Source organism: Podarcis raffonei, chromosome Z, assembly GCF_027172205.1.
Source record: "Podarcis raffonei isolate rPodRaf1 chromosome Z, rPodRaf1.pri, whole genome shotgun sequence".
NCBI lineage: Eukaryota > Metazoa > Chordata > Lepidosauria > Squamata > Lacertidae > Podarcis > Podarcis raffonei.
Genome location: NC_070621.1, coordinates 5,424,836 through 5,438,383, shown reverse-complemented (window position 1 = coordinate 5,438,383; position 13,548 = coordinate 5,424,836). Strand labels below are relative to the sequence as shown.

Sequence of the window (13,548 nt, the reverse complement as noted above, 5' to 3'; positions counted from 1 at the left end):
CCCGTGGGAAGGTAGATAGGGAAGACCTGGCACATCTAACCCCAATAAAGAGAGCCCCCCAAAGATAAAATCCTACGAGGCCAAAAAGACAGAGAAAGGAGGCATCCGAGGGAACAAAATAACCTTCCAGGAAAGACCTTAAAAAATCACTCTGAAGTAAAACCTCCATCCCATCCCCTCAGGAGATGAAATATACATGGAGCCTCCAGGGAAGCACAAACATTGAGCCAGGGGATGACATGCTCCTGAATTTCATTTCTGAGTGCTTGTAGGAATAGTGGTACTCTTGGCCACTTTCACAGTTCATCCCATCAGCAAAGGAAGTGTGGGCGTTGTGGGGGTGGCAGTCATTGTGCCACCAACTCCTTTATACACCTCCGCATATTTCCAGTTCTTGGGCTCCTGCTGTTTGTCCTTGGTTGAGAAAGGCATGATAAGAAAGTGAATCACCTGTGAGGAAGAGAACAAACTCCTGTCAAAGTCAGACCAAGTTTGCACATAGTGATAATCCCTCTGTTGCCAATTTGTAAGGCAACAGAGGGTAAAAGCCAGAGATTCTGGCTACACACCATCAAGGCGAAGGAAACCGTGGCACCTATATAATGGCCAGAGAGGCCACTTTAGTCACTGTGAACTGTAAGGGAGGGAGGGGGAAGCTGGACCATGTTGCACTCCCAATGACATCACTGTTGATTCAAGCCACCAGAGCCAGCGAAGCTCAGAGGAATTTGGCCACCCTCCAGGTGCCCGGCTTGAATCCTTGTTGACCTCCTGTCTGCGACTCCCGGCAAGATCAAGGCGAGGTCTTACTCGGCGATTCTTCCCAACGTGAAGAAGAACACACCACTCCTCCCCCTCCCATCGCCAGTGGGGGGGAAAGAGACAGACAGAAATATATTTACATGTCTTTATTCCTGTCTTTCCAGCAGTACAGAGAAAACATGTCTGTACTCTCTCATCCCAACTGCAGAGAGAGAAAAACTCCACCCATGTACTTCCAGTACAGGGTCATGTGCCACTCTGAGCTAACATCCGGTGCTCAGTGCACTGAATAGACCGTCCCTGGTTCCCACGGTACAGTCCCATAACATCAGCTTCCTGTTTACCATTCCAGCCATCTGGAGCTCGCTTCTGCATTGCTCCTTTTTCGTAACAATCACCAGGGGTGCAATAGCATCACCCAAGCTCTATTATCCTTTGCTTGTAGCAAAAAAAAGGCTTGTAGCAACACCTTGGGGTGCAGATCCCAAAGCAGCAGCTGCCACACACCCCACCCCCAAAGTGTGACACATCAGGTTAGAATGGTCTTTAAAGGGTGTCACATAAAAAACCATCCTCCCCACCCTAGAAGGGCCTCACCCTCCTTGCCTACTTCAGCTGGCCCAAACATTTCTCCAAGTCTGGGGGGAGTCAGGCCGCCTGCTGCTTCTCCCCAGCCCTGTGATCCCACACCACAGCCACCCTTCCTCCCTAGAGGTGGGCAGAGGATGGCGATGGAAGGAGACCTAGGCACAGTCACAGTCTGGCAGGAAGCTTCTCACGTGTGCATCTGGTGACTCTTGCACCACTCTTTCACCATGAGATTTGAACCCAGGCGTCTCTGGGTCTAGTCCAACACTCTAACCATCACACAGCCCACTGGCTCTCCCACCTTCACAAGCAGAGGACCCAGGAGATGGCGGTGAAATAGAAAGTGGAGGTCAGAGCAGAAGGACCTGAGTGAAGAAGGAGTGCCATTTACCCAAGGAGGTCAGCAGGTGAAGGTGCTCATTTCCCAGCCAGAATTCCATCAGCTGCCTTCCAAAACCTCTCTTGCAAGATCCAGTCCCAGTAAAAATCCACAGAGCCATCACTCCACCAATGTATTATATGCATATATAGAGCTTTCCAAACCGTACTAAACTGATACAGCTTGTTTGTTCAAATTTTGGGTAATTTGCATCCCCAGATATCTAGAACTTTTCCTAGCTATTGGAATCTTCAACATTGCTGTAAAAGCCTGTTGTATATGAATGGGGTGGTGTATGAAAAAGCATTACCTCTGCTTTCTTAAAAGTTTTTTGCAATCCTGAGACCCTGGAGAACTGTTCCAACTCTGTACATAGTACTTTGCCTGCTGTGATAGGGTCAGAGGTGCATAAAATTATATCCTCTGCAAAGAGGCCTGAATTTTGTTGATTTCTGTTTGCAGCCACTCCTGTACGAGGAGGTCCCAGGGTGGTTTGGGGTTCTACCTGCTGGAAGACCAGAAGCATTTCCTTGTTTGTGGCTGATGGCATAGGGACAGGGCTCCCAATCTGGACAGTGGGTGTAATGGGAAATGGTGTTGCTCATGCGTAAAACTCCAAACTGCCTCCAAGCAGGTTATATAGCTCAAACTTCCCGGGTTTGACAGCGCCTCGCAAATGCCACTGTCTTAATCACTGCTAGAATCCGTCAGTGGGCGTTTCCTGAACTTCTTCCAACATAAAAACTCCTTGACAGCCAGTCTCCGCCTAGCTTCTCTGCGCGGAAGCCTTCTGCGCAGAGTAGGCGTGCCAAGCGGAGGTCCTGCGCTCTCCCCACTGGTCTCACTGGCAGAGTCTCGGAGCCTTCCCTCCGAAGTACTCTCAGCCTCCCCTTTCTTCCTGGTGTCACCTTGGTTTCCTTCCCCAGCGGAAGCTCTCCCTCTCTCCTTGCTGGTTCCCTCTCCTGCATCCTCGGAGCGTCTTCCCTCTCCGTTGATCTCCGATGTCAGTTCCCTGACATCCACCTCCCTCCCAGGCCCCTCTCCCTCCCCCTCCCGTCCCGGGGACGGCGAAGCGGGAAAGCCCCGGAAAGAGCTATCCTCCTCCTCAGATGATTCCAACACTGCTCTCCACCTGCTGTTCTCTCTTTCCTCAGCCCAATCTCCCCAGTCTGATTCCTCTTCCTCGGATCTCTCCCCTCCCTCCTCTTCTGAGGCGGGAAATCCCACAAACTCTTCTTCATCCTCCGTGTCCCCAAATTGCTCCTCCCAGAACCTCCCTAAGGGCTTGGGCTTCCTTGGAAACCTGCGGTGAAATTCCTCCTGCAGATACTCATCCCTGATCTCTTCTGCCGGAACCCACGTGTTCTCTGATTCTGGTTCCCCCTCCCAAGCCACCAAATATTCCACCCTCCTCCCTCTCCACCTGGAATCGAGAATTTCAGCTGCATGGCCACTGAGTTCCCTTTCCTCTACCCGGGGATGCCTGGGAGCTTCTCTGTCTTGTCCCATAGATCCTTCCCTGTATGGTGAGAGTAATGACCGGTGGAACACAGGGTGCAGTTTCATGTTGGTGGGCAATTGGAGTCTAAAGGTCACAGGATTAACCTGTTGTGTGACCTCGAAGAATGGGAAAAATTGTGGAAAGAGAACATAAGATTCACGGCTTGTACGTTACTGAAAGAGAATGTGATGAAAATGTTTTATAGATGGTATATGACACCTGTAAAACTAGCAAAAATGTATAAGATTGATAACAAATGTTGGAAATGCAAAGAAAAAGAAGGGACGTTCTTTCATCAATGGTGGGAATGTAAGAAAGTGAGAAACTTTTGGGAAATGATATATAATGAGATGAAAAAAATGTTAAGATATACTTTTGTGAAAAAACCTGAAGCTTTTCTTTTAGGGATTGTAGGAAAGGACATAAGAAGGAAGGACTGCAAGCTTTTCCAATACGCAGTAACGGCAGCCAGAATTGTGTTGGCCCAGAAGTGGAAACAAGAAGAGCTACCGACGGTAGAAGAATGGAGATTAAAATTGACAGATTATGCAGAACTGGACAAATTAACTGGAAAAATTAGATATAGTAAAGATCAAAAGTTTATTGAGGACTGGGAAAAATTTGTGGACTATCTGAAAAATACATGCGGTGTTAACACAACGCTAGCGGGATTTCAAGAGGCACTGTAAAAAACAAATAAGTATTGTTTATTAGAAATATTAGGAGTAAGGAAGAACATTGGCAATACGAAAAAAGGGAATGTGTATTAAAGGTATAAATATGGATGATTGTCAGAGACGCTGAAGGAAGTCCAAAACAGTTATGATTTGTTGTATTCGGGATGAAATGTACAATTTGATGAAAACCAATAAAATTTATTTAAAAAAAAAATAACCTGTTGTGTGACCTCGAAAGGTCCCAAACGCCTTGGTCGTAGTTTCTTACACCCCCCTTTGAACGGTAACCCTTGGGTAGACAACCACACCCGGTCCCCCACTCTTATAGTTTCCCCTTCTCTGCGGTGCTTGTCTGCCTGCCTCTTGTACGCTTCCTTCGCCTGCTCCAGGTTGACCTTAAGTAGTTGGTGTAAAGCCTGCATTTCTTCCACAAATTGTTCGGCTGCCGGTACACTCCACCTACCCCCCTCCTCCCCTGGGAAGGCCCTGGGATGACACCCGTAATTGGCCATGAATGGACTCATCCCCGTGGACACATGTTCCGCGTTATTGTAGGCAAATTCGGCCAGCGCTAGTTTGTCCACCCAATCGTTCTCCCTTTCGTTGACGTAGCAGCGTAGATACTGTTGAAGTATGCTATTAGCTCTTTCTGCTTGTCCGTTGGTCTCTGGGTGCCTGGCCGTCGAAAAACTCACTTCAACCTCCAGCAGACTCATAAGCTTCCTCCAAAATCTGGAAGTAAATTGGCGGCCTCTGTCGGATAAAATCCTCAAGGGGGCGCCATGCAACCTGAAGACGTGATCCACGAACAGCCTAGCTGTTTCCTCTGCGGTCAATGCATGCGAGCAAGCAATAAAATGGCACATTTTGGTCATCAAGTCAACTACCACCATAATTGCTGTCTTCCCCCTGGACTTGGGTAAATCAATTGAAACCCCTTCCCATGGTCTTTCTGGTGTGGGCAAGGGTTCCAGTAACCCCGCGGGTGCTGCCCTCTCCGCTTTAGCTCGCTGGCAGCACTCGCACCCCCGTACGTATTCCCGCACATCCTCCCTTACCCTTGGCCACCAGAACTGCCTGGTGACCAGCAACATGGTTTTGTGTTGACCGAAATGTCCCGCCGTGGGGTTGTCATGCAGTTGTTTGAGTATTCTTCTCCTCAAGTCTCCTTCCGGTATGTACAACGCACCCTTGTAGTACAAAGCCCCCTCCTTAACCTCAAAACCCCCCTGATTTTCGGCATCTCGAATCTCCCTGATTTTGTTTTGGGCGTACTGGTCATCCCTCGTTAAACCGGCTAGTTCTTGTTTCCCTACCAACACTGCCCCACACACCCACCGGTCCTCGGGGATGACATGACGTACTTCTGGTACTTCCTCTCCTTCCCAGTACTCCGGTTTGCGAGAGAGAGCGTCTGCTCTGACGTTTTCCCTCCCCGGCACGTACCTAATTTCAAAACAAAACTTGGAAAACTCCTGTGCCCACCTCACCTGTCTTTGGTTCAGGACTCGCGCAGTCCTCCAATATTCCAGGTTCTTATGATCCGTGCACACCTGTATTTTGTGCTATGCACCTATTAGAAAATGTCTCCAGCGGCGAAAGGCCTCATGAATGGCCAGCAGTTCCTTGTCGTACACCGTGTAGTTTTGTTCTGACTTGTTCAGCTTCCTTGAAAAAAAGGCGCACGGCTGCCACTCTCCCCGCCTTCCCTGCTGGAGCAACACCGCTCCCACCGCTCTGTCTGAAGCGTCTGTCTCCAGCCTCATCGGTTTCTGCAGATCCACGTGTAAGAGTTGCTCTTCCGAAGCGAACACCCTCTTTAGCTTTTCGAAGGATTGCTGAGCCTCTTCCGTCCACTCAAACTTCTTCTTGCTGCTGAGGCAATCAGTTATGGGTGCTGTTAAGTGGGCGAAGTTCCTGATGAACTTCCTATAGAAGTTGCCAAACCCCAGGAACCTCTGCACGTCCTTCCGGTTCTTGGGGGTCCTCCATTCCAGCACCGCTTGCACCTTGCCTGGGTCCATGGCTAAGCCTTTGTCAGACAACCTGTAACCCAGGAACTCCACCTCTCGGGCATGGAATTGGCATTTCTCTAATTTGACCCACAACTGGTGCTCCTGCAGCTTTTTCAGAACTTCCCTGACGTCCTTTATATGCTGCTCTTCATTCTCCGAAAAGATTAGCACGTCGTCCAAGAAAGCTACGCAATTCTTGTACAGCAGGGACCCCAGCACGTGGTGCATGAAGGCTTGAAATGTGCTTGAGCCTGATTTTAATCCGAAGGGCATAACTAAGTACTCAAAGGCTCCCAGAGGGGTGAACATGGTGGTTTTCCATTCATCCCCCTCCCTCATCCTTATCAAATTGTATGCCCCCCGAAGGTCCAACTTGGTAAAGACCTTCCCTTTCCTTACTCTGGCCAAAATGTCGTCAATTCTGGGCATTGGAAATGTCACTGGTTCCGACACCCGGTTCAACTGCCGAAAGTCTACGACCAGCCTGGGCTCTTTAGAGTTCTTCTTGTCCACAAAGAACACTGGACTGCCCCCCACCGCCCTTGATTCCCGTATGAACCCCCTCTTCAGGTTCTTGTCAATAAAGTTCCGCAACTCCTGCATTTCCCTGTCCGACATGGCGTACAGCTTACCCACAGGCAGCTGAGCTCCAGGGAGTAGGTTGATTTGACAGTCAAAGGGCCTGTGAGGGGGTAGTTTATCAGCCTCCTTCTCACTGAAGACTTCTTCCAGATCTGCGTACTGAACTGGTATTCTACCCTTCTCTCCTACTGCCATCCCTGCCACCCTTGCTACTGCCATCCTTTGGGTCTCTCCCCCCTGGCAGTGCTCCACACAGTAAGCAGATCCAAAGGTGACGGTCCGCTGGTGCCATCCCACCACTGAGTCGTGCAGTGCCAGCCAACTCATTCCCAGTATGATTAGTGGTCCTGCTAGGGTGGCTACATGAAAGGCAATTGTCTCACTGTGTCTGGCAACCCTCATTTTCATGGGGGGGGGTCTGGTGGGTCACTTCCCCCCCCAGAAGTTCTCTAGCATCAATAGTAGTTACTTGCAGGGGGTGTTCTAGAGGCACTACTTGGAGCTGGTGCTCTAGTGCAAAATCCCTGCTAAAAAAGTTACAAGAGCTGCCAGAGTCCAGCAACGCCTTCACCTTCATAGGATGTCCGTTGGGGAGTTCTAGTATCACCTCTATGGCTATGGCAGCTCGGGGAGGGTCAGGTTTGGGCACCTTTACTGGTTGCTCGCCTGGCTGCTGTGCCCACTCACTGGCAGACAGGCATTCCCGTTTCCCTGCTCTTTTTTTCTTTCCTCCTCCCCCTCCACTGCCCCCACCATTCCTTGCCACGCCTTCTTCTGAGGGCAGACTCTGGCAAAATGTCCCGGCTGCTGGCAGAGAAAGCATTTCTTTGTCGTTTTCCCCTCCTTCTTGCGAGCCTCGCTGGAGTTTGAAACCCCGCGTGCGCGCGCTCCTCCAATCTCCATTGGTTCTGCGGGCGGCGCTGGTTGCTCAGGCACGTCCGGAATGCGGTTGTCATACCAACGTTCTGCTCTCCCTTCCCGCCTTTCTAGAGCGTGCGCCTCTTGGCGTACTCCCACCGCCAACGCCATCTTGGTCAGCTGGTCCATCGATTCCGGACAGGGCGCGCGGGAGAGTTCATCTTTAACCCAAGGGGATAATCCTTCCTCAAATAGCATTTGCACTGGCGCAGAACTAAGTTCCCACCCAAGTCTATGAATCAGCATCGCAAAGCGTGACCAGTACTCTCTCACTGATTGGTTCCCTTGTTTGCACCCCATCAGTTCTTTGCGCGTCACGCTCTGCTCTACATCACTCGAGAACATATGGTCCATGGCGATAAAAAGCCTTCTCAAATCCTTCAAGGCAGCATTCTCCGATGCCATCAGGGGTCTGACCCAATCTCTGGCGCGCCCTTCCAGATGCCCCACCACGAAGGCTACCCTCTCTGCATCGTCTACAAAGTCCCAGTGTTGCAGGTCCAGCGCATACTGCACATCTGTCTTAAATGCACTATAGTCTCTGGGATTGCCCCCAAACTTCTGCACTAGTCCCGGTACCTTCCTTGCGATGGGTGTGGGCTTCCCCTGGGCATCCTGAGTGCGCCTTTCGTCCAGCCGCGCCGCTAGTAGGGCGAGTTGCTGCTCCAACTCTCTGTTTCTCTCCTCGAGAGTAGGTCCTCCTCTGCCCCCCTGTTCTCCGGCCCCGGCTCCTCCAGTTTGACTCATGATGCTGCCCCTGTTTCTCTGTGCACGAGCAACTCAGAGGACTGACGGATTGCTATAATGGGAAAAGGTGTTGCTCATGCGTAAAACTCCAAACTGCCTCCAAGCAGGTTATATAGCTCAAACTTCCCGGGTTTGACAGCGCCTCGCAAATGCCACTGTCTTAATCACTGCTAGAATCCATCAGTGGGCGTTTCCTGAACTTCTTCCAACATAAAAACTCCTTGACAGCCAGTCTCCGCCTAGCTTCTCTGCGCGGAAGCCTTCTGCGCAGAGTAGGCGTGCCAAGCGGAGGTCCTGCGCTCTCCCCACTGATCTCACTGGCAGAGTCTCGGAGCCTTCCCTCCGAAGTACTCTCAGCCTCCCCTTTCTTCCTGGTGTCACCTTCGTTTCCTTCCCCAGCGGAAGCTCTCCCTCTCTTCTTGCTGGTTCCCTCTCCTGCATCCTCGGAGCGTCTTCCCTCTCCGTTGATCTCCGATGTCAGTTCCCTGACAGTGGGGTTCCTCTGTTCCAGTGGAATGGGTGCTAAGGTTCTGCGATGGTAGAGGCCCACCCATAGCTAAAGATTTAGGCACTGGCTAAATCTTACACCTGTTAATCTCACCTGTTTCTAAAATTTGGCGACAAAAACCATCATTTATCTAAAGAAAAATTGCTATTTCACGCTCTCACACGAGAGCAGAATCTAACCAGACTGCTTTTGGTTCTGAATCAGTGTGGATCATTTATGGATATTTATGTATTTATCTACTGCTTTTCCTCCCAAACTGATGTTTTGTGTTGTTGCTCCTTAGAAACTCTTGGTTCGTAAGCTGCTTTGGACAATTGCAATGTACATTGTTCTACAAAATGCAATGCAGATAGACAGTAGCACCGAAAATAAATGTGTTTTTGAAGGAGCCTCAGAATTTTATTGGCACATCTAGTGAAAGATATATTCTCTCTGGCCACTGAAGGCCATTGAATGGGCCTTAGTCATGGCTTATCTAAGCCCCATGGGGGGCTACTGGGACCTTGACTAACTGGGGTGGCTTTTAAAGGAATCTGCCTTTCTCCCTTCTCTCTTGCCGTCTATCACAGCACCCACTTGCATGTATGTTACTGTCTCTAAGTTGTCCAAAGATTTCATCCATTCCCCAGCTATAAATCCTTAACTTCTCAGCTGGCTTCTCTGTCTGCTTCATGGGACAATGAAGCAGAACAGGTGAACATCTAGAGGCACAATTTCCTACCTGCCATGTTGATAGGAATGCTGACACAAAAACCACAATTATCTAATCTGAGAGCACGCCTCACACTGCTTACTGAACGACGTCCGGTAAGAAATGGGCAACGGAATAGTGATGGTGCAAAGTTGTTTCCTGCTGTCTCTATGGTAACCCTGCAGAATGTGAGGAAGGGGCGAGGAGAATATTAGAATGTCATCATGGAAGGTGGAAGAGCAGCCTGGGGATGAGAAAAGGGTGATCAGTTCACCCTTCCTGGTTGACCATTCATCTTCACAAATGCTCCCTACACATTTTTAAACATAGTCATCTGAATTTTCCTTTGGAGTTTGTTACTATCTTCCATGGAGACAATGTTGGAGAAAGAGAATTGCACTCTGGAGATGGCCAGCCGAGAGGAAGTTGTAGGAAGTACTCAAACCATATGATTCCTGCCTTTGTAACTTATCCTCACGATATCAAAATAAGCTCCAATAGACAAGAGGGGAAGACTCAAGAGCAGCAGGTGCAGACCTTAGAGCACTCCAAGCAGGCTTTGGAAGGCACAGCATATCGAATGATTCCTGCCCTTCCCAGAGGAGGAGGAGACGAGTGGTGGTGATAGGTGTCTCCCAACTGAGGAGAACAGAGGCAGCAGTGTGCAGAGGAAACAGGATGCGCCAGAAGGGGTCTTCCAGGTGCAAAGATTGACGATGTGGTGGAGAAGTTGCCAAGTGTTCTCAAGCCCACTGAGCACTACCCCTTCCTTCAGATTCATAGTGCCACACACAGCCTTTACCATATAGAAAGGGACTATGAGACTCTGGGCATGGAGCTGAAGAGCCTTGGGGCACAGGTGGTCTTTTCATCACTCCTTCCTGTTGAAGGTCGTGGCCCAGAAAGAGAGAGGGGCTGTGTTGTGAGGCACCCACTGCGTGTCCCGAACCCCACTCTGGATGCTATAAAGGCATCCAGGAGGACAAGGAACACAACTTTGAGGCAGTGTGGCATGACAAAAGCCACCTGAACAAATATTAGCTCCTCAACTAACCAACCAAGGTGTTTATCCCCTGAGTACTGCTGGGATTATAAAATTGTCATGCCCAATGAGATAAGAAATGTCAAGTTATCCTGGATGCCAAAAGAATATGAAGAAGTTAGAAGTAACTTATGACTCCGTGGCCCTCCTAAAATCACACCTAAAACTAAACTGGAGATAAAAAAGATAGCTTCCAAACAGCTACTCATCTTCACGTTACCTGCACCGCTCTCCATGTCTATTGTACAAGAATGCAGAATGCATCATATCCTAAGAAGAAATCACAAGGTCTGCAAGAGAGGCTACATACTGGGCTGCCTTCCTCTCCTTCCTCACCTGTCTATAAAGGCTGGTTGTCTCCCTCCCTGACTTAGCTGTGCTCTGGTGTCCAGGCAGAGGGGTGGATGCTGGTCAGCAGAACAGGCTCTGTGACCTCAGTGAGTAGCTAAGGGAGGCATTGTGAGCTCCTCATTCAGGGGCTGTTTAAAAGGCCAGGCAGGCAGGCACCCTACAAGCTAGCTATGGTGTCCAGGCAGAGAGAGGCTGGTCAGCGGGACAGCCTTTGGTGGGGACAGCCTATGCAATTTTACTGAATGAGACTCTCCTAAGGCCAGGTTGCTGCTGCTGCACCACCAGCACCAGGTAGAGATGCAGGCCCCTGAATGTCTCTAAGACTTGCCTGCCTACAAGTTAGGCCCCCTCTTGCAGCAAGTGTGCCCTGATGCCCTGGTGTGAGTCTGCAGCGGAGAGGTAGAAACTGCTGTTGTTGCCTCTTGCTCTGGCTTAAAGCTTAAAAGTTAGAATATCCATTAGAGGCAGTGCTCAAGGTGAGCTCTGCTCCTCCTTTGCAGATGAAGCTTCCTTGGGGAAGGTGGCAGGCGAAGGGGTGGAAGTTAATCCCAGGGTTGGTCTGCAATACAGGGGTATAAGAAGTGCTGGGGGGAAATAATGACTTTTTAAAAACCCCACAACCAATTCTAACAATTGGAGGTGAAATGTGTCATCATAAAATATGCATTTAGTTTGGGGGGGGAGCATCTTTCAAAAACTATTAAATGGCAGGATTAACAGAGGACACCTGATCAGTGATAAAAAGTAGGCAGTATATTATTTGAATACAAAGGTTTATTTTTAAACAACATTTTTAATGATTTCCAGCTTTTTACACAACAAAATATCCAAAATAACATAACAAATAATAAAATGGTATAAATAGTATACATTTTTTCAGAATTAGGAGATATAAATTATATCAACATATAGCATTATTATTTTTTTTACTGCTGAGATAAATAAATTACTGTTACATATTAAAGGCCAGAATCAAACTGAGGAGGGTGGGGGAAATTAAAAAAAGCAACAAGAAAACAATATATATGCTGCACCAGGCAGGATAACACCATAAAGCTCCATGCCAGGCAGATATTCCTGTTCACTTCGGGCATTAAGTTGCTTAAATTACAGTCATACCTTGGTTGACTAATGCCTTGGGACTTGAACGTTTTAGCTCCCAAACGCCGCAAACCCGGGAGTGTTCTGGTTTGCAAACGTTCTTTGGAACCTGAACATCCATTTCAGCTGCTGGCATTGTTTCTGGGGCCAATCAGCCAATCGGAAGCCGCGCCTTGCTTTGCGAACGTTTTGGAAGTCGAACGGACTTCCGGAATGGATTCCGTTCGTAAACCAAGGTATTATTATTGGCATATTATATTAATTCCCACCAAACACAACTGAATATGAAATTTTAAAGCTGCAAATGTATTTATAATATCATCATAACAAAGTTTAGAAGCTAGCATATGTTCTATGCTGATGATACTTGTTGGTTAGTCACTGTCGTCTTGCTGTGCTTCAGAGATGCAGTTTTATTTGTTTTAGTTTGCTAAAACTCCTTTCATTAGAGGCAACTGAAACTGGCATTATAAGAAAAATTCTCAAAATAGTAAAATTGTGTCTGTATCTGGCTTCTGTAAGGCAGTCTGACTCCCAACACCCATCATCTATTTTCCAAGCCAGGTCCTGAGAGGAGACAGCAGTTACTGTCTATGCTTGAGGGTCCCCTTGATCTGGGGGTGGGATGGAGCTCCCTTACCTTCAGCCTCTACTATCCACAAGTCAAAAGAGGGTCCACCAACGGCTTATGGTCTACCCAAGTGGGCTTTGGGTGGACATGATTGATTCCATTAGACTGGTCATTTGATCTGGGTCAGCTGAAAAAATGGGACATTTGATACTTCCAGTTGAAAAGGTCCGTGCTGGAGAACAGGACGTGAACCCAGGTTAGTTGTGCCTGGAGACTTGCAGCCATTTGCCTCAGAGGGTAAAGACTCTGTGGAGTTGATGTCAGGCTTTTCCCTTTCTCATGCCACCTTTTTAACAACCTGTTTTCTTACATCAACTAAGGCAGTTCCCAATTCATCCACATCCCTCAGAGGTCTGTGTTTTTCTTTTCACTTTCTCCAGATTAGCAAGGCCTCTACTCAAATCCTCTATACTTCAATCCAACAGGAAGATTTCAACCCCACTGGCCTCCCCTAGCTCAGTTTCTCCACCTACAGCACCAAATTCCCTCAGCTTGTCCAGGGGACACCCAAAGGAGCCATGTTGGGTTGTCTTCCCCCTGCTCCCAGGGTCCTCAGGATGCTGAGACCAAACCAATGAGTGAGTCTGATATGGTGATATGGAGACGTTCTGCCTGAGGGTGCATCTTGAATTGGGGATGGCGCCAGGTCAGGGTGAACAAGAGTGCCATCAACAGGGACAGGATTGGGGTGAGACACATAAAGGGGAGGGTCATATTCTTCAGGATCAGAAAGTACCTGGGGCGGGGACAGAGGAGCCTTTTCTAAGACTGGCAGAAACTTACAAGGCTTCATCAAAGCAGGTTTCAACGTCAAATCATGAAACAATTCTCCATAGTTATGTTCATCCCATTTCCCAGTGCTCCAACAATTTCAAAATAATGCCGTGATCTATCAATCCAAATTCTGGCCAAACAACAAGTTCACTGAGGTTATAAAGATGCCATTCCTGCTGGCAAAATTGCCTTAATTTTTGCTTGGTCAAGTTTTGCTTGGTCAAGGTATGGTTTTGTTAATCACTCCTCAAACACACACAACACGGAGGGAGTGGGTTATG

At 48.6% G+C, this 13,548-nt stretch overlaps 1 long non-coding RNA gene across 1 annotated transcript; it reads right to left on the bottom strand.

The window, feature by feature from the left end:
- Positions 1–235: 235 nt before the first annotated feature.
- LOC128406392 (uncharacterized) lies at positions 236–10,049 on the bottom strand. Its single transcript, XR_008328484.1, has 2 exons — positions 9,472–10,049; positions 236–450 (listed from the first exon to the last, which is right to left on the bottom strand). It is a non-coding gene; the product is annotated as an uncharacterized LOC128406392 (long non-coding RNA).
- Between the last annotated feature and the right edge of the window lie 3,499 nt (positions 10,050–13,548).